General features: G+C 37.2%; 1 non-coding gene across 1 annotated transcript; it reads left to right on the top strand.

Annotated features, from left to right (window-relative positions):
• The first annotated feature begins 16,290 nt into the window (after positions 1-16,290).
• LOC111765281 (U6 spliceosomal RNA) lies at positions 16,291-16,395 on the top strand. Its single transcript, XR_002797669.1, has one exon. It is a non-coding gene; the product is annotated as a U6 spliceosomal RNA (small nuclear RNA).
• The last annotated feature ends 3,381 nt before the right edge of the window (positions 16,396-19,776 follow it).

Below are 19,776 nucleotides of genomic sequence, written 5' to 3'. Positions count from 1 at the left end.
ATAAAAGGCTCTACATAAACTCAGAGAGTATTCATCTATATTAAGAGGAGAGAAGATAGTATACAATGGTGTAAACACTGGTAGGTGGAAGTGGAATTGAAAATTTTGGAAGTGCAATAATTTTTGCAAGGAAGTAAAAATCAAATGAGAGTCATAATGGCAACTAAGGTTTGGAATGTTGACAAAAGAGGAAAAGATATGACAGATTTACCTAGGAGAGCAGATTAATGAATGAACCAAGAAAACCCACTCAGATTAGTAACCAGCCTAGTGGGCTCACTTGAGCTGGTTGTGAATTTATCCAAACTAGTTATCATGATTACACAGTGTTTTGCCATGTTCAGCTGCACGATAATGTAGATTAGTAGGTAGATATGTGGATTTTGTAAGGATATAATTTTTGTGAGTATAATGAAGCAATAAAGAGGTATGTGTTTGGTATTTTGGGCAAAGGATTAATTATAATAACAGACAATGGAATTAATCTGGTTAAGGAAGGGAATGAGAGCATTAATGGGGGTATGATATACACAGCTACTTGAGAGAGGAATCCATTCAGAATTTATGATCTTGATCTGGTGTGGTAGAGTGCTTAGAGATTTTGGTGTTAAGTCAAAAGAATATAAAATAAGAGTTGTTACGACCTTCAAATACTAAGTAGATCCCCAAACAAGTAATACACATGCATACAAACACAGATGCGCATACTCATTTAATGTTTTTTTAAATTTTTTATTCATTTTTTAAAAATATTACATTAAAAAAATATGAGGTCCCCATTCACCCCCACCACCCCCACCCCACCACTCCCCCCACAGTAACACTCTCCCCCATCATCATGACACATCCATTGCATCTGGTGAGTACATCTCTGGGCATCGCTGCACCCCATGCCCCATGTTCCACACCATAGCCCACACTCTCCCACGTTCCATCCAGTGGGCCATGGGAGGACATACAATGTCCAGCAATTGTCCCTGGAGCACCACCCAGGACAGCTCCAAGTCCCGAAAATGCCTCCACATCTCATCTCTTCCTCCCATTCCCCGCACCCAGCAGCCACCATGGCCACTTTTTCCACACCAATGCCACATTTTCTCAATTATTAACCACATTATTTCATGAATAGAATATCATTAAGTCCACTCTAATCCTTACTGTATTCCTCCTTCCTGTGGACCTTGGCTTGGTTGTGTCCATTCCACATCTATGTTAAGAGGGAGCTTAGATTCCACATGGATACTGGATGCAATCCTCCTGCTTTCAGTTGTAGGCACTCTAGGCTCCATGGTGTGGTGGTTGACATTCTTCAACTCCATGTTAGCTGAGTGGGGTAAGTCCAATAAATCAGAGTGTAGGAGCTGAAGTTTGTTGAGGCTCAGGGCCTGGCTATCATATTGTCAGTCCAGAGATTCAAATCCCCTAGATATATCTTAAACCCCAGCACCAACTACAATTCCAGTAAAGTAGCATGAAAGGCTTGTGAAAAGACTTATTCACATAGAATCTTTTAAACGTCTTTAATGAGAAAGAATGATGAGACGCATGTTCCTACCATCCCACCTAGATGGGCTATTTGAGTGGTGGAACATGACTGCTAAAAAAGAAAGAGTACAAATAAACAAATATGTCCATGTGGGAAAAAAAATTCTGGAAAATCTAATGTTCAGGGCTGCAGTTTGTTATATTCCTTTCATTTATCATTTCAAGCTGTGTTATTCTGATGGATTTTCAACTGTGAGACTATTGGTGCTGATGCAGAGATAATGAAATACTGAAAGCTCCAAACAACAGAAATATCTGTAACTGGTAATGGGCATCCCCTTCAGTTTATTAACTCCAGCTGTGCTGTTTGACTGTTTTGTGAAGAGGTGCAGCATGAGGGGAATATTGAATGGAGGATAAAGGATCTGATATCAGAAGCAACTGGATCACACAAAATCTGTATTACAAGACAGACAGGTAGAGAAAATGTCCCCTTTGGAACACAGCTCCATGTCCATCAAGGAAAAATGTGGCCAATATAAATTATTTTCCATGGAGGTGTGTCTACTTCAATGTCCACAATGGTCCTTGATAATGAATTGACTGATTATATACTCAGACAGGGCTCTGAGCAATATATTGGAATAATCAAAGTCTGCAGGTGTGCCTAAAGAGTTCTCTCATACTAGGGCCTCCAGATCTCCAGATGAATTAAATTGGAATACTTTCATTTAAGAGTAAGAATGAGAATATATGCAACCTTACTCTTTCATTTCCTCTTTAATATAAATTATTGTGTTATGATGCCATGGGCCATCTAAATTACTTTTAAAAATAACAGTATAGTACGAGAACATTCACTGATTATGCTGATTAACTATAACAAATAATACATGGTGTTAATAACAAGGGGGTGGAAAAATATTCCAGATGTAAATTATAGACCACTGTTAGTAGCACTATTTTGATGGCATTCCTTCACAATTTGTAACAAATGTTCCACAACAATGCGAGGTGTTGGTGCAAGTATGGGAATACTGCATGTAATGCATGATTGTTTTCTAAGCTCACAACTTCTCTAATTAAAAAATATATATATTTAAAAATTGAAAGGAATAACCTGAGTAAAAAGAGCATTCCTCCCAAACTTAAACAGGGGAAACGGACTTTGGCCCAGTGGTTAGGGCATCCGTCTACCACATGGGAGGTCCTCGGTTCAAGCCCCGGGCCTCCTTGACCCGTGTGGAGCTGGCCCATAAGCAGCGCTGATGCGCGCAAGGAGTGCCGTGCCACACAGGGGTGTCCCCCGCATAGGGGAGCCCCACGCGCAAGGAGTGCTCCCGTGAGGAGAGCCGCCCAGCGCGAAGGAGGGAGCAGCCTGCGAGGGAATGGCGCCGCCCACACTTCCCGTGCCGCTGACGACAACAGAAGCGGACAAAGAAACGAGACGCAGCAAAAAGACACAGAAAACAGACAACCGGGGGAGGGGAGGGGAATTAAATAAATAAAAATAAATCTTTTAAAAAAATAAAATAAAAATAAAAATAAAAATAAAAATAAAGCTTAAGAAAGAGCAAGTTCACAATTTTTCTTTCTTTTCTTGACATACTCAGGGAAACTGGCCCAAAATCTAAGGAGAGAAAGATATGAACTGAAAGAAGCAAGGTATGAGAACTGGCTTACCTGGGCACTATGCAACAGGCCGCTGGCAAGGAGTGTGATTGCCAACTCTTGTGGATGGCCAAGTAAGCACTGTCGAAAGAGGGAGAGTCACTGGATGGAATGGAGGAGAGTATGGGCTATGATGTGAACCTATGTATATGAGGTGCAGAGGTGCCCAAAGATGTACTTACCAAATCCAATGGATGTGTCATGATGATGGGAACGAGTGTTGTTGGGGGGGGGAGAGGGGGGTGGGGGGATGGGGTTGAATGGGACCTCACATATATATTTTTAATGTAATATTATTACAAAGTCAATAAAAAATAAAAAAAATTAAAAAAAAAAAAAAAAAAAGAGGGAGAGTCCTGAAAAAAAATCTCCCTAGTGGTGCAGACCTGGGGGAGGAGATGAGCAGCCCTGGCAAGGAGGGCTTGAAATGCCTTTGGGACCACAAACACTGTCACCTGGGAGGCACTGATTAAAATCCATGTCTGATTAGGGAAACAACAGATCTCTACCCCTGGGAAAGGGTCATGAATATACACTGGGCTCTGAACTATGGTGGGAGTGTGGACAAGACCTTACCCTTGAAACCCAATAACTCCCCACTTGCACAAGCCTAAGGCTTTCAGTAACAGAGAAAACCTTACCCTTTACCACCTGACTATCAAACATAGCAATAAAATTCCCTCTGAAGTTCAGCTCAAAGGTGAGTCCTGCAACTGAGGGTGGGTCAGAAATAAAACAAAAATATATTTGACAAACCAAATCAGCTTCTCCTGACCCACCCCTGCTACCCCAAACTAAAGCTATTTCAGGATATTGTTAAAGGAATTTGGCTTTAAACCTGTGGTGCGGTGAGGGTAATAAATCAACACAAAACCCTCAAACTCAGTTAAACTTCTCATTTGATTAACCTAAATCACACGCTATAAGCTTAGTATAAGGAAAGGCATACCCTATGTCTAGTCATATAAACATATACCACAGTGTATACTATCCTACATAAATGTCTCTTTTTTTTAGACAGCTTGCTTGCTGTCTGCTTTCTGTGTCCATTTGCCATGCATTCTTCTGTGTCTGCTTGTCCCTCTTTGCTGCATCATCTTGCTGTGCCAGCTCTCAGTGGGTATGGGCTGTCAGCTCTCCGCAGGTGCAAGCTGTCAGCTTTCTGCAAGCACAGGCCAGCTTGCCTTCAGTATTAAGTATAGGGCATGAACCCAGGGCCTCCTGTATGGTAGACAGGAGCCCAATTTACTGAGCCACAGCCACTTCCCTCAATATCTCTTTTAATAAAAAAAATTACAAAGCATGTGATAAGGCACTCCCAAGAAACAAAACAACCATTGAACCAGATTCACATTTGACAGAGTTTGGAGACATCTTAGAAGAATTCAAAATAAGTACAATTAATATATGAAAGTCTCCATTGGAAAAAGTACAGAACATGCAAGGTCAGCTTGGTAATTTCAGTAGAGAAGATAAAAATATAAGAAAAATGTGGTAGAAATGAAAAACAGAGGAGCAGATTAAGAATCCCTTTGATGGGTTCACTAATAGAACTGATAGAGGCAAGGAAAGAATTAGTTAACTTGAAGATGGATCAATAGAAATGATCCAAACTGAAACACAAAGAACACAGACAATAAATAAACAAAACACAGAGCAGAGTATCAAACACTCTGAGAAAATAACAAATAGCTCAGTAAAGATAATAAGGAATCCCAGAAGAAGAAGAGAGAAGGTGGTAGGAAAATTATTTGAAAAATTAATGGGGGTAAATTTTAAAAATAAATAACCAGGCTCCAAACCTTAGATCCAAAAATCTCACAAAACATTAATGAAAGATAAATCTCTCTCTCTTTCTCCCTCCTGCCCACCTCCACTCTCACACACACACATTGGGCATATCATACTGATGCAATCACAAATAAAGTGCAAATTTTTAAGATATTATGTAAGCTAGAAGAAATTGGATTGTGTTTTTAAAGTGCTGAAAGAAAAAAAAAAAAAACTATTTCATCTCAGCATTATATACCTAGCAAAAATATATTTCAAAAGTGAAGAAGTAAAACAAACAAAAGTATTTTACTGCCAGCAGATGTATTCTAAAAGAAATGCTAAAGAAATTCTTCAAGTAGAAGGAATATGATCCCAGACAGAAAATATATCTATATGCAGAAATAAAGAATAATGTTAATGGAATAAATTGCGATGGCTTGCTCGGTCGGTAGAGGTGGGGTCTGGCTGTGGACGAGGGGTCGGTCCCGCTTGGGATGAGGGGTCGGTCCGGCAGCAGACGAGGGGTCGGTCTCACAGGGGTCGCGCGGTTCAGCTGACGGGGTCGTCCGGCGAAGCCGGCGACGAGGGGGTCGCCCGGAGAAGCAGGCGACGAACTGGGGACAAGGGAGGCCAGGCCCTTGTCGGGGGCTCTCAGGACTGGAGGGCGCACGGCAGAGGAACTACCGCGGAGACAAGGTAAACACGCAGGTCCAACTTTATTGAGGGAGAGACAACAGTTTTATAGGGGCTGGGGAAGGCTGATTGGTTGAAGCCATGCCCTGTTCTGATTGGTTGCCAGAGAAAGGTCAGTGGGCGGTACTGGACGGGGGAGGGGTGGTGGTTAGGGATTGGCTGTCGCTATTGCTGGGGGAAGGGGCAGGGCTTAGGGATTGGTGGCTGCTGTTGCTGGGGTGGAGGGCAGACTTGAGTTTCCCGCCCACGCCTGGCTGTTGCTGCTGTCGGGGGAGGGGAAAAAGGCAGACTGGAATTTTCCACCCTGCGCCTGCGCAGGGAGAAAGAAGGCATCGTGCAGCGCTATCTGGGAGGAGGGGCGGGCGCGGAAGCATGGCTGCCGAGAAAGGGAGACCCAAGGGCACTCTGCGCCCATGCCGAGCTCCCTTCAGGGGTGGCGGTGAGTCCGACCAGCCACCCTAGCTTACTGCGGCTGCTCCCCCGCCAGGCCAGCAAACCACACTTCAGCCCGAGGGGTGACCGCAATAAATGAAGATAAAATACAATTATTTTATTAGTATTCTTTTGGTGGATAACAAATTATCACAAAATCAGTGGCTTAAAACACAGCCCATTTAGTATCTGACAGTTCTGGAGGTTAGTAGTCTGGGTTCAACAAAGCTGTGTTCTCTCTCAGAATCTCACAAGATCAAGCCTGTAATGTCACCTGAAATTCAAGATCACCCTCCAGCCTCAGCAATTTCTGGCAGAATTCAGTAACTTGCTGATGTAGGATTGAAGTTTCTGCTTTCTTGCTGGTTGTCAGCAGGGAACTACTCTCAGCTATTAGAGCCCACTCTCAGATCTTTGTGATGTAGATCCCTCCATATCCAGTTCACAGCGGGGCTGCTTGTTTCTACCAGGTTTTAAGCAGGATCTCTCAGATATTTCATGTGCTTTTAAAGACCTCACCTGATTAAGTCAGGCCCACCTAGACTAATCTCCCTTTTGATGCAAAGTCAAATGATTAGGAATTTTAATTACATCTACAATCAATGTGTAATCATGAGAGCCCCTATATCTCTATTTCTAGGTGTTTCCCACATACAAGGGGTGGGACTGTGTAGTTTGTATACACAAGGGGATGGGGATTTTGCAGGTAATCTTAGAATTCTGCCCACCATAATCTTTATCCTTTTTTTAATTGCTATAAAATATAACTGAATATCAAAAGTACAAATAGTAGTAATATATTATATGTTGATATCATATGGGAAAGAAAAATGTATTATGAAAATAGCACAAAGGATGAGATGGAGGAATTGGGTATTTTAGTTTCTTAAGGTTCTTAAACTATACAAGAAATAGAATAATACTATAAGAAGGTAAACTGCACAATGTAAAACTAGGGAATTACTACAAAGTGGAAAAAAGGCAAACATTATAAGGCAATAGAGAAAATGAAATGGAATCATAAAAAAATCAACTATCCAAAGAGGAGGTAGGAAAATAAAAAACCCAAAACTGGTGGAAAAAATAGAAAACATCTTGTGAATTGTTAGAATTTAATACGAAATTCATCAATAATTACATTATTTATAAATACTCTAACACACCAGTTAAAAGACTGAGATTATAAAATTACATAAAAAATCAAGGAACAATTGTATGCTATATTCTATATAAAGTGCATGTATATGAAGAGTGCTGAAAACACAATTTTTAAAAATCGACTGGAATATAGGGAGAGGGGAATCTAAGACAGAAAGTAAACTATGGCATCTAACTTTATTGCAAAAGAATAACATAACCACCCTGAAGGGAAGGGGAAAAAAAAAAAAAGAGTTCAACCAAGTAATTCTGTAAAATAGGGTTTTGATTGGCTATTATAAAGCTAAAGGCAAAAAAAATTGCACGTAGTCACTGTACAGTAATTGGTAAAGTTGTTTCTCATAGGAGTATTTATAATTCTGAAACTACTCATTGGATAATTTATAAGTAGATACATTGTTTATAATTAGGATCAAATATTTCACAGTTGGAGAAAAAAATTACAATTAAGGGAAAGGGAATGCTAGAATGACTCCTCTGATGCTGGACTGGAGTTGGAGGTATCAATATGAGCTCACGTTTAGATGAATATATACAGAAATAAATATGGGTAAGTGTATATACACAGGGGTTAGTTTATATACATATGTGTGTATGGGTGTGTATGTATATGTGCGTGTGTGTGTGTCTGCAGTAAATTGAAATATATATCTCAATTTAGACATGTTCTTAATCTTAAACAGCATTCTTGTGGGTGTTAACCCATTGTAAATATAACAGGGTATGTTATTTTTAAAGGTGCGGCTCAACTGAGTGAGGGTGGATCTTAATACATATACTAGAGGCCTTATAAAGAGAAGGACACAAAAGAAGAAACTGGAAGATCTAGTGAAAGGATAGGACATCACAATGGGATAAGAAACAGAGATACAAGCCAAGGACCCCAAGTGTGGCCGGTAGCCATGCTACAGACTTTGGGAGAAAGTAAGCCTTGTTGATATCTTGATTTGGACTTTCTTTAGCCTCAGAACTATGAGCCAATATTTTCCCATTGTTTAAGCTAACCCATTGTGTGGTATTTGTCATAGAAGCCTGGCAAAACAAGACCATATATATATATATATATCTATATATACACACACACACACACATACATATACACACACACATATATATACATATATGTATACACACACACACATATATATATACATATATATACACACACACATATATATATATATATCACTGTCCACTGAGAAAAACTAGAAACAATGATATTCTGGTAGTAATGAAAACACCAAAAGGGAAAATCTTAGTTTCTAAACACCACAAAAAGAATCAAGCCTGCATGGAGAAGTGGTTGATTCTAGGGCTGACACATGAACAATACCAAATGAGCCTGGAGTTTCTTGTGATGGCAGAAAGTGAGAAAGTACTTACCTACCTACCTATCTACCTACCTACTACGTACACTGTGCATACATATGTACATAAAGAATGGGAGCAAGTTAAAAGGACACAGTGTAAATGGAAAGTGCTTCCACTAGTCCAAGATGAAACAATTTGAGTAACAAAATAAACAATGAGAGTAATGGATCATAACTCAGGAAACAGAATAACTCTATATAAATTGATACTGATATAAGTAATTGATTGAATATTTTAATACATGGGTGAAGAATAAATCTTCCTTACAGAAGACTCAAAATAATAAATGTAGAAGGAATGAAGAAGATAGAAAACCACTATTAAAGAAGCAAAGTAGTAACTGCTACATGACAAATCCATCAATACATGCTAAAATTAGTGGGAGAAAATTTAATATGATTGCATAGTTTTGAAGTCTCTCCCCTGTAATATTTATTAACTAAAAAGAAAACACTTCAAATCTTACAGCAACAAAACCTGGAGATACCACCTTAGTCTAGTGATCAAAGTTAATATCACCAGTAACAAAAAGTATTAACATCATAGACTATTTGAAATAATACACTGAAAATATATAGCATCATGTGCATAGAATCCTTCCCCCAAATTCATAGCCTCAGTCTAATAATCAGAAGACATTAGGCAAATATAAATTCAGGGATATTCTTCAAAATATCTGACTCTTTGTAAGCATCAAGGTCCTGAGAGAGGAAGACTGAGGGATTGTCTCAGATCTGTGGAGACTAAAGAAACATGGCAAATAAAGGCAATGTGGGATCCTGGAACAGAAAAAGGCCTCTTTTGAGAAAACACGTGAAATACATCTAAAACATGTAGTGCAGTAAATAAATGAATACCTCAGAATGTGGAGGGGGAGAGTTCCACACTTTCCAGAACACTGCATCCAAGAAAAGAAAAATAAAAAATATCCAATAATGGTGGCAAAACTATTTTCATCGAAATTTTCTGAATAATACAAGGAATAGTGAGGTTTGAATTTTAAATCATCACTACTTAGCCTATCTTTAGCTGCATGTACTTGTCAGTAGGTACATGTGTTCCCTTTACTTCTATTTCTTGTTTTAGAAACCTATTATTTAGCCAATAACTAATTTGGGGGACCATGGGCCAGGAAGAAGAGATTTACCTATATCTTTGCCCTCTGTTCCTCTCCTTTTTCTTATACCAGTAACTGTATGGCAAGTTTTAATCTCCCCATTTGCATAGCTCTATTTTATTTTTCAGTCAGTTTTCTTAAAATATTTGATTTCTTTCAGGGATACAGGATGAAACATGAGACAGAATAATTGATAAGCAGGCAATTCCAAATATATCCAGGATTTGAACAGAAGGACTTGAACAGTCATTTGGTAAGAATCATAGAATTCAGCTAACATCAGTGAATGACAAGAAACTCTCTACCTACTGCTTTGCAATGTGTTTGAGAATTAGTCCAATGATGGAGCTCCTCTGTGCTCCATAGCCTGGAATTATCTCCCTTAACCTTCCAAAAACATAACTTGAAAAGGAGTCCTGCGGGTTCCTAAATCACCTGTATGCTATTGGAAATTTTCTGAAATGACTGATATAGTTGATCACCACAGTCATTTGAGAGGACCTATGAAAGATTTTCCAAGGGCTTTCAAGTCCCATCATCATAATTCTTTTTCTGTGCTGGCCTTCTGCTTAGCTTTACAGGACCCATATTTAATAGAGAAAAGCTACCTTGGGTCTGAAACTGATATCCTTAGCAATAGTTATAACTACAGCTCCATTTTTTGCTTACAAGCATGCAGGGATGTTTTCTCATGGTTGGGGGTGAGAGGAGTGGCATATTTTTGTTTCTATGACATAGACACAATTAATAGTCCCATTTTTCTTTCATTACCACTAGAACAAGTTTTGCTTTGCAAGTATCTGGAATGTGTTGACCCATTTTAATATATCCTAAATTCTACACAAGTGAACATCCTCTTAAACATTTTTGGCGCCCTCAATGGCCTGTGTGCATTCTCCTCTTCTTTGAGCTATTGGTCTTTATGTGTAAATATTGTTATCCTAATTGGGTTATTCTAATCCAACATAACATCATATAGGATGCCTTGAATACTACAATAGGTAAGAAAATACTTATTGAAGTAGAGTAATAGAGATATTTCTCTTTTTACTACAAACCTTTCAGTAAAGATGGTGTAGTTATATGGAGTTTTTTTTTGGGAAAACTTACTTTAAAACTTTACTACCTCCCCCATATCCATACCCTTTGAAATGAGACCTTAAAGTTTCTCCCAACAAGAAGTGAATAATATTTTTCACTTCTGGAATATGAACTAATCTTATGGTGTGCTTTGGACAATAAAATGCAGTGAAGATGACAGTGTGAGAGATCTTATGCCAGAAGCAGACTTTTAAAAAATTTTATTTTATTTTTTATGATATTCTTTCAATTTTTTATGGTCTTTTTTTAAAGATACACAGATCACAAAAAATGTTACATTAAAAAAATATATGAGATTCCCATATACTCCATAACTCCCCCACTCTTCCCACATCAATAACCTCTTTCACACCTCTTTCATCATTGTGGCACGCTCGTTGCATTTGATGGATACATTTTGGAGCACTGCTACACTGCATGGATTATAGTTTACATTGTTGTTTACACTCTCTCCCAGTCCATTCAGTAGGTTATGGCAGGATAAATAATGTCCTGCATCGGTCCCTGCAATATCATTCAGGACCACTCCAAGTCCTGAAAAAGCTCCCATAATCACACCTCTTCTTCCCTCTCCATGCCCTCAGCAACTCCTGTGGCCACTGTCTCCACATCAAGGATTCAGTTTCTTCCATTGCTAGAGTCACAGTAATTCAAAACTAGAATACCAGTAAGTCCACTCTAATCCATATTTTATTTCTCCTTCCTGTGGACCCTGGGATGGTGATGTCCACTCTACCTCTAAATCAGGAGGGGGCTTAGATCCCGCATGGCTGATGGATGCAATTATCCTGCTTGTAGTTGCAGGCACTTTTGTTTCCCTGGTGTGGTGATTGACCATCCTCACCTCCCTGTTAGCTGACCTAGGTAAATCTAATGAACCAGAGAATAGGAGGACTTTTAATCTTCTACTTTCTCTCTCAGACCTGTCACTGCATATGTACAAGCCACAAGTAATCTGTTGGAGGAAGAGAGACCATGGGCAACAGAGAAAAGGCAAATTAACTGAGGCAGTCTTAAGACTGGTCAGCCCTCACCAATACATCAAGTGACTGTAGTTATATGAGAGGTCCAACCCAGATCATCCAAGCCCTTTGTAGATAACCAGAACTCTACATTCAAGTCATTGACTCATGAGCAACAATAAATATTTATTATTCTATGTCACGGATGTTTTGTGGATTCTTGCATAGCATAATTATATACAGAGGTAGCAGCTGCTACTAATTTTAAATTAAATATTATTTATTTATTAAAAACACTAATTAGTGGCTTTAGTTAATAGCGGCCTATCTTCTTAAACTTTCTTTTCATAAGTTCCCAGTCAATGAATCACTAGATTTTACTAGAATATTTATAATTATACTTTAACCCAAACAAAAATAAATGTTTTAAAAATTTCTACTCAAAGGTTTAAGTTTGGCACCAAAGTGCAAATATTAAATTCAATTCTCAGAATCCCTATCCTACCCCTTCAACTATTTTCTCCATGTACTTAGCTAAATTGATCATCCCGTGCGCTTCCAGCACACCACAGAATGAAAGAAGATTACAATGACAAAAAATGTAAACTTCTTTACACAAAGGTTATACCAAAAGTCATCGTAATTGATTAGGTGGCATCTGCTGGCTCAGTGGTACAAGATTGCTTTCATTCATACCCTGCAGGTTTATGTCACCAGCTTTTCCAGTAAGTTACTTCATGGACTGACCTCCTGTCTGAAAATTCATTTGAAATTCTTCTCCTGACTATAGACTGTCAAATGCAGTCAGATAAGCCTAGCCTAGTTTTAAAAAAGAAAAAAAAATCGGACAAAGCGAGGACACAGGGAAATAGCTCTGAAGAAACATTCAGAAATTTCTCATTGCACCACCTTGAAGAAGCTACATCCATTCAGATAGTGGTACTCTCAGGTAGCAATGTACAATACTGAAAATGATTTAATAAGACAAATGACAGTTTGCCTTCCGTGCTTTCACTATATGACTGTCAAAATTCAGATAAGTGCTATCTCACCTTGTTTTGTCAAGTGTCCAGAGGGTTTGGTGAGATTAGCTCATTAATGATGCCACACCTAGAATAATGAAAAGGATATTACTCACTACTCTTTTAATACAAACTGTACAAATATGAGACCATTCTCTCATGAACTATAATATCCAATACTAATGAATAGTGTTAATAAGAGGGTGGTTTATGGAAAAATACACCAAATTTAAACTATGGACTATAGTTAATAATATTTTGATGATGTTCTTTCATAATTTGTAACAAATATTCCATAACAATGCAAGGGGTTGGTGGTGGGGTGATATATGGGAATTCTGCTTAATATGCATGATTATTCTGAAATCTCACAAATTCTTCAATAAAAAAAGGAAAACACAAGCACAAACAAAAAAAAAACCTACTGTGTGTACAAAGTAAGTGGACACCCCTGAATATCAGGTATTACAAAGGTCTAGGCATTGCTATAATTTTTTAGAAATAGCTGGCATTGAACTAGCATTTACAGTTCTCAATTCCTCCCACCAAGTCTTCCCTCAGTGGTATCATCTTTCTTAGGTTCACACAAAATCTGGCCGGAGAAGGAGGTGGGATGGTGCAGTGAGATGAATGACTCAATGCTCCTCCCACCCTATCCAAGTCCGGGGAGTGTTAGGGTCTATAAAGTGTAAGTCCCCTTCACCCACCCACAGAGAGAAGTAAAATGCTACCAGTATATCAGGACCTGGATCTGTCTTCTAGGCATTTAAGTTTTATTAAGAGTCTGGTCTGCGCCAGATAGCATGCTGGGCACTTTCATATTCAATCATGACAGTGACTGTGAGCTAGAAATCATAATCAGTATTTGGGATGAGTAAGTATGCTGAAAGCTAACGTTTCCAAGTATACAGACCATAGTTCTGTATTTAAAGATATAGGACTTTGGAGGCCACCAAACCGCTGCAATCTCCCCCTTTTTCTGAAGTAATGCCCAGCAATCAACGTCTTCAAATGTATCTCTCTACTCACCTACCAGACTTCCTCTATATTTTGTTCCATTCTAACTTGTCCATATATTAGTGTCTAAACATAACTCTGAATTTTTGCTCACTTCACTAGTTTTTTCCCTATAGTGAGCACGAAGTCTTTCTCAGGTACATCAGCTCTTGTGAGCATTACTTTCTCTGTATTCTCGTGCCATTCTTACATAATTTTGTGGGGCTTAGCCATGTGCTACATGGTACAAGTTTTTATTTGTGTCTGAGCAATACCAGCATGTAGATTCTCAATAATAATAATAATAATAAATAATACTCCGATTCACTGAGTCACTGGCATGTAATAATAACTCTATGAATACCATATGGTGGTTGAACCAATTATGCATATTATTTCACTTAATTTAAGAAGGATTAAATTACTTCCAATTTTAAGATGAGAAAACATACCAAAGAGTTTAAATAACTTACCCAAGATCACACAGCTAGTCAGCAATGATGTTGATACTAAAAACAAATTTAATTGAATTTCAAAGCCTGTTTTTCTGAATAAATGACTGCATTCCTCAAATATGGAGATAATGCTTTATATTTCTTTGATTTCCCACTGGTTGGAATAGTAATTCAAGCATAGTCAATACTCACATAATTAATGATGCACATTTTGAATAAGTTTTCATTGATATTTTGTTTTTTCTGCTGGAAAAAATAAAGTTTCATTGAGTTCAATATCTCATTTCCCAACCCGAATATTGAAGAATGCAGGATTATGTGTTAGAAAAGAAGTGAATAACTGAATAAACATATCCAGTAATTTCACATTTGTAAATTATTCCGAGGAACTAACCCTAATTAAGAAAAGGAGTTTTGTAGGGGAACAAAAAGAGTGTTTGGCCTAGCAATATTTAATTATAAAATTTGAATTTCCATGCTCTAGAATAGTTTGCAAGCATTAAAATGCCATTTACAAAGTAAATGAAATAACATGAAAAATGTAATAATTCCTTTGTCCTTAACACTAAATGAATATATTTTTTATAGTTCAGTAATATAATGAGTTAAAATCTGAGTTCTTTCAAGTCTGTCAACAATATCCAAAACAAATGTTTTATCATATGCCCAAGTGCCATTCAAATTTGCACTTCAGTTTTTGGATTCATCAACCAATAAGGACTCCACTCTAGCACTTCCCTATTTTAGGCTATGTGCATCAGTAACAACAATAAACTTCTTACTCAACGCAATAAAAACTGAATGTTGGTTCTCATCTTGGTAAAGACATTTATTTGACTGCATGCTATATATTATCTCATGCATTCCTCTCAATTACCTTGCAAGGACTGTATCTGTGAAAGAGATAATTCCATTTTCCTTCAGGGCACACAGAATAACTACATTTCTAAGCCGTTCTTTCAATTAGGTGGAAACAATATGACTGAGTTGTGGCCAATTGGATATAGTGGGGAATGACTTATGTGACTGCTTGACTTGGATATAAAACAACTTCTACAGTCTTCTTTGCCCTTTCTCCTCCACCCATGGAGGCTGGAAAACAAAGTTCTTCGAGTATAGTCAGAAGAAGGAAGAAGAATTCATGGTTCTACTTAGAAGAGAGCCAACTCAGAATGCTGTCCTACCAAGGAGAACTGCCTTAAATTTTGTGTGAAATGAAATAAACATTCAAAGTATTGAGATTTCAGGGTTTATTTTTGTCATAACATAGACTTCCACGCCCAATTTATTATCATTACCTATATGCTTCACATTGGGTGTAGAAAGTTGAAGAACTTGTGCTAGTTAAATAGGAATGTTAACGCTAGAGTAAGAACAAGATCAGTCCTACGTTAGAAAGAAATCTTCTTTTGGAAGAAAATAAGGCTCACTTGATTGTGGAGAAGAAAATAATTTATTCTCAATTTTGCAAGAAGGGGCACACAACCAGAAAATGTGGCTGGCGCCCCAAATAAAGAAAAATGACACAATTTATACCCCTAAGCCTAGCATGCAAGTCCTTCCTCTGTTTCTCCATAGATTGGATACTTCAGAAGTTACAGCCTATCTGAGAAGATTTAACTTTCCTGCGCAAAAGTATGTGATTAACCGCTTCTCCCATCACATTCCAACCATTTTAGTTCTTACCTGCTCCCCTTTGCCAAATAAGGAATGGAATTTAGTGCTGAATTGGTATTGACTTAGCTCTTTCTTGGGCATCTTTTTTACTGCCTCTAGGACTGGCTTAGCTGGTTTCCTTTTCCTGCTTAACCCGGGACTGGGAGACTGAGGCAGGTTACATTAATCAATATTTTCTTCCTTTATGTGAAAACTAAACTAATCTTCATTTCTTATACTTATGTCTGCTTCATTATAAAAATCAATACTGTCATTTTAGTTACAAAAATGTACACATTTTAATATGTGTAATAACAAAACTTGGAAAAACCTCAAAGCTCTCAACTTGTCAGAGAATGAGAAATATATTTTGTTTTAACTTAAAAAAATGCATTATGGTGCTGGCTTCAGCAGCACAGATACTAAAACTGCAACAATACAGAGAGGATTACCATGGCCCCTGTGCAAGGATGACATGCAAATTCGTGGTGTTCCATATTTTTCTGAGTTAATTTCACTGAAAAGTAATTTGTGCAATTGTCTGACAAATTTGTACCTATTGTGTGTCATACCTCAGATAGCAGTTTAAGAAACTGAAATAGAGTTTTTAAAAACTGAAGAAAAAAATGGACATTATGGGAAGGCATGAAAATCAGGTATTAAAGAATATTTTACAAAAATGAAAATATTAACAGGAAAAACTTAAAACAAAATTGTATATATATTCTAAGTACAATTTAGAAATTACGAGGCATAGAAAATAGCTTGAAATAATATATATGATCATCATTTTTAAGGGTTTTCTCTAGAAAGTAGTAGTAAGGGGCATTTTTATTTTTCTTCCTCTATATTTATTACATATTTTTTTCAATTTGCCTGAAGTAAGCATGTATTATTTTTCAATTCAAAAGATATATTAGATGGAGGATATATACAATATATACCCCTTTTCACTTCAGAGCAATGCCTGAGTCAAAGGCCCATTGAAAATCCTTGTGGTTCAGAACGTGTTTGTGAATGTCAGGCTTTTTTGTTGACAATAGCAGCCATATTTGCAGCTGGTGCTGTTTCTATATAAAGAATTCATAACTTTACTTCTATATTGAGACACCTTTCTAAATGGTTCATGATGTGAGTCATGAATATCTTTTATTGCTGTAACTTCATTGAACCAAAATGGATTGCTATTAGTTTAATGTAGTCAATATGCACAATATTTTTTGCCAAATGGTTTTGACTCTATCAGCAGATATATTATTTGGGTATTTTTAATTTTCAATACTGTCTGGAATGTTCTATAAGCCTTCTGCAAACTCCTGGAATGATTTAATTCCTTTATTAAATATTGTAGGCAACTTTAGTGCTGACAAACGATCCCAGCCAAAAGCTCTACTACAAATCAGAGCTAATCCAAACTTCATTAATCACTTAACATGCAGAACGAGCATTCCCCATTCCTGAATTCTATAGAAGAGAGTTAAAAGGACATTTCTGCTGTTCTCAGTGCCTGCTTCTTGAGATTTAGGAAAAATAGAATATTTCTTTAATCAGTTCACAGGCAAAAGAACAACAATAACAAAAATAGTATTTAAGAAGATTGATTCTATTTTCTCTTATATTAATATTCTGATGACTTCAGCTGATTTATTTTTAAATTTCTGAGGCAAAATATTTGTTTTAAAGAATCAGCAGTTAATGTCCATCATAAAATCTTAGCCTCAAAAGTTGTCTTTGGAGGGGTGAGCATGATTATGAATTATAATCAACCAGGAGCAATTTTAGGAATTTTTAAAAGATCATTCCTCAATCCTTTGAATGCAATGCTGAATATGTAACTGAAAAATTATAAGCTTCATCTAAAACATACAGAAACATATTCATCATTCTACTTCCATTAGCACTAATTTCTATTCATTCATTCATTTCTATGTTTGGTAATTGTTGATGTAAGCAGAATTGTTGCTTTAAGCAAGTGATCTGTTTTTTTGTCAGCTTAACATCACACTTTTTTGACATTGCTATTCAAATAGGTTGTGCTCCTCTTAATGAGAGCTTTGGTTGATATCAAGTTTTGACTTTACTGAATGTGCATAGTAAATCTGGAGATGTGATTATTAATAGAGATTTCAGGTTGATGAATTTCATGTTGGCTGGATTTTGCTGCACCAGTCCTACTAAATACCATTCTTAAATTCAAATGTGCATCTCAAAATACAGAGAAACTTGGTTAGATGTTGGGGGATTCTTGAAATGAAAGGATAAGTATACAAAGCACTTGATGCCATTTGCATCCCAGATGACAGTGAGCTATTGTTTCAGTTCTTTATAGGGCTTGCAAACACCCAAGCCCTGAAGCACTGATACTGTACTATAGTCAAGGATTTTTAAAATTGGATTGCAATAAACTAGCTGTATTCAGCCAAATGCAAATAGTATTTGTATTCTGATGCAAAATACCAGAAATTGGTTGATTTTTTATAAAGGGTATTTATTTGGGGTAGGAGCTTAAAATACCAGGCCATAAAGCATAAGTTACTTCCCTCACTGAAGTCTATTTGGAGCAAGATGGCTGCTGATGTCTGGAGGGTTTAGGCTTCCTGGGTTCCTACATTACTGGGACTTGCTTTTCTCTGTGTTCAAGGTTCCTTTCTTCCTGGGGCTGGCTTCTCTTTCCTCTGCATGCTGACTTCCCGAGGCTTCAGCTTAAATCTTCAGCATCAAACTCCAATATCAGAAACCCCCAACTATTCTTTGCTATGCCTTTTATCTGTGAGTCCCCACCCACCAAGGGGTGGGGACACAACACCCTAATCATAACTCAATCATGCCCACTTACAGATCAGATTACAAGCATAATCCAATATCTATTTTTGGAATTCATAACCATATCAAGCTGCTACATTAACCTAAATAAAAAGAACTCAAAACACATATATATTGAGCACTGAAAGACACATCCAAGTCTAGAAATTGAATGGCTATAGTCCTGAAAAGGAGAAATTGAAAAATGATGGCAGTTTCTATTTTGCATGGACTACATAGGCTTTTTTTTTTGAGAATATATTTTTTTCTTTATTAGAGAAGCTGTGTGCTTACAGAACATTCATGTGTAAAATATAGTATTTCCATACATCACTTCACCATCAGTACCTTGCATTGATATGGAATATTTGCTGCAAATGATGATACTACATTTTTATAATTGTGCTATAAATTAAAGTCCAAGGTTTAACTTAGGGTTCACTATTTGTACAGTGTACTTCTTGAGTTTCTTAAAAATTTATTGTTTCCATATAACAATGAGAATGACTATTCCTATTTTTCTACATCTTCTCCAACATTTGCAATTTATGCTTATTTTAAAAATAGGAGCCTTTCTACAGGATATGAAAAAGTATCTACTGGTGGTTTTGAGTTGCGTTTCCCTGACAGCTAATGATGTTGAGCATTTTTTCATTTGTATGTTCATTTGTATGTTCTCTTTGGAGCCATGTCTATTCAAGTCTTCTTACCCTTTTTAAGTGAGTTGTTTTCTTAAAGTTGAAACACTTTTAAAATATATTCTGGATATCAAATCTTTACCAAATATGTGGTCTCAAAACATTTTCCCCTTTTCTGCAGGGTGTCATTTTACTTTCAGGATAACATCCTTTAAAGTGCAAAAGTTTCATTTTGGTGAGATGTGATTTATCTTTTTTGTTGTTCTTGCTTGTGCTTTAGGTATAAAGTCTAAGAAACAATTGCCTAACCCAAGGTCCTGAAGATGCTTCCCTATATTTTCTTCTGGGAGTTTGATTGATCAAGCTTGATCAAGCTTGATTGATCAAATCTTTGATCAAATGAGTTGATTTGTCTATAAGGTATGAGCTAGGGATTCTCCTACC

Source organism: Dasypus novemcinctus, chromosome 1 (assembly GCF_030445035.2).
Source record: "Dasypus novemcinctus isolate mDasNov1 chromosome 1, mDasNov1.1.hap2, whole genome shotgun sequence".
In the NCBI taxonomy this organism is placed as follows: Eukaryota; Metazoa; Chordata; class Mammalia; order Cingulata; family Dasypodidae; genus Dasypus; species Dasypus novemcinctus.
Note: the sequence above shows the minus strand (reverse complement) of the source record. Positions and strands in the feature narration are given on the sequence as shown.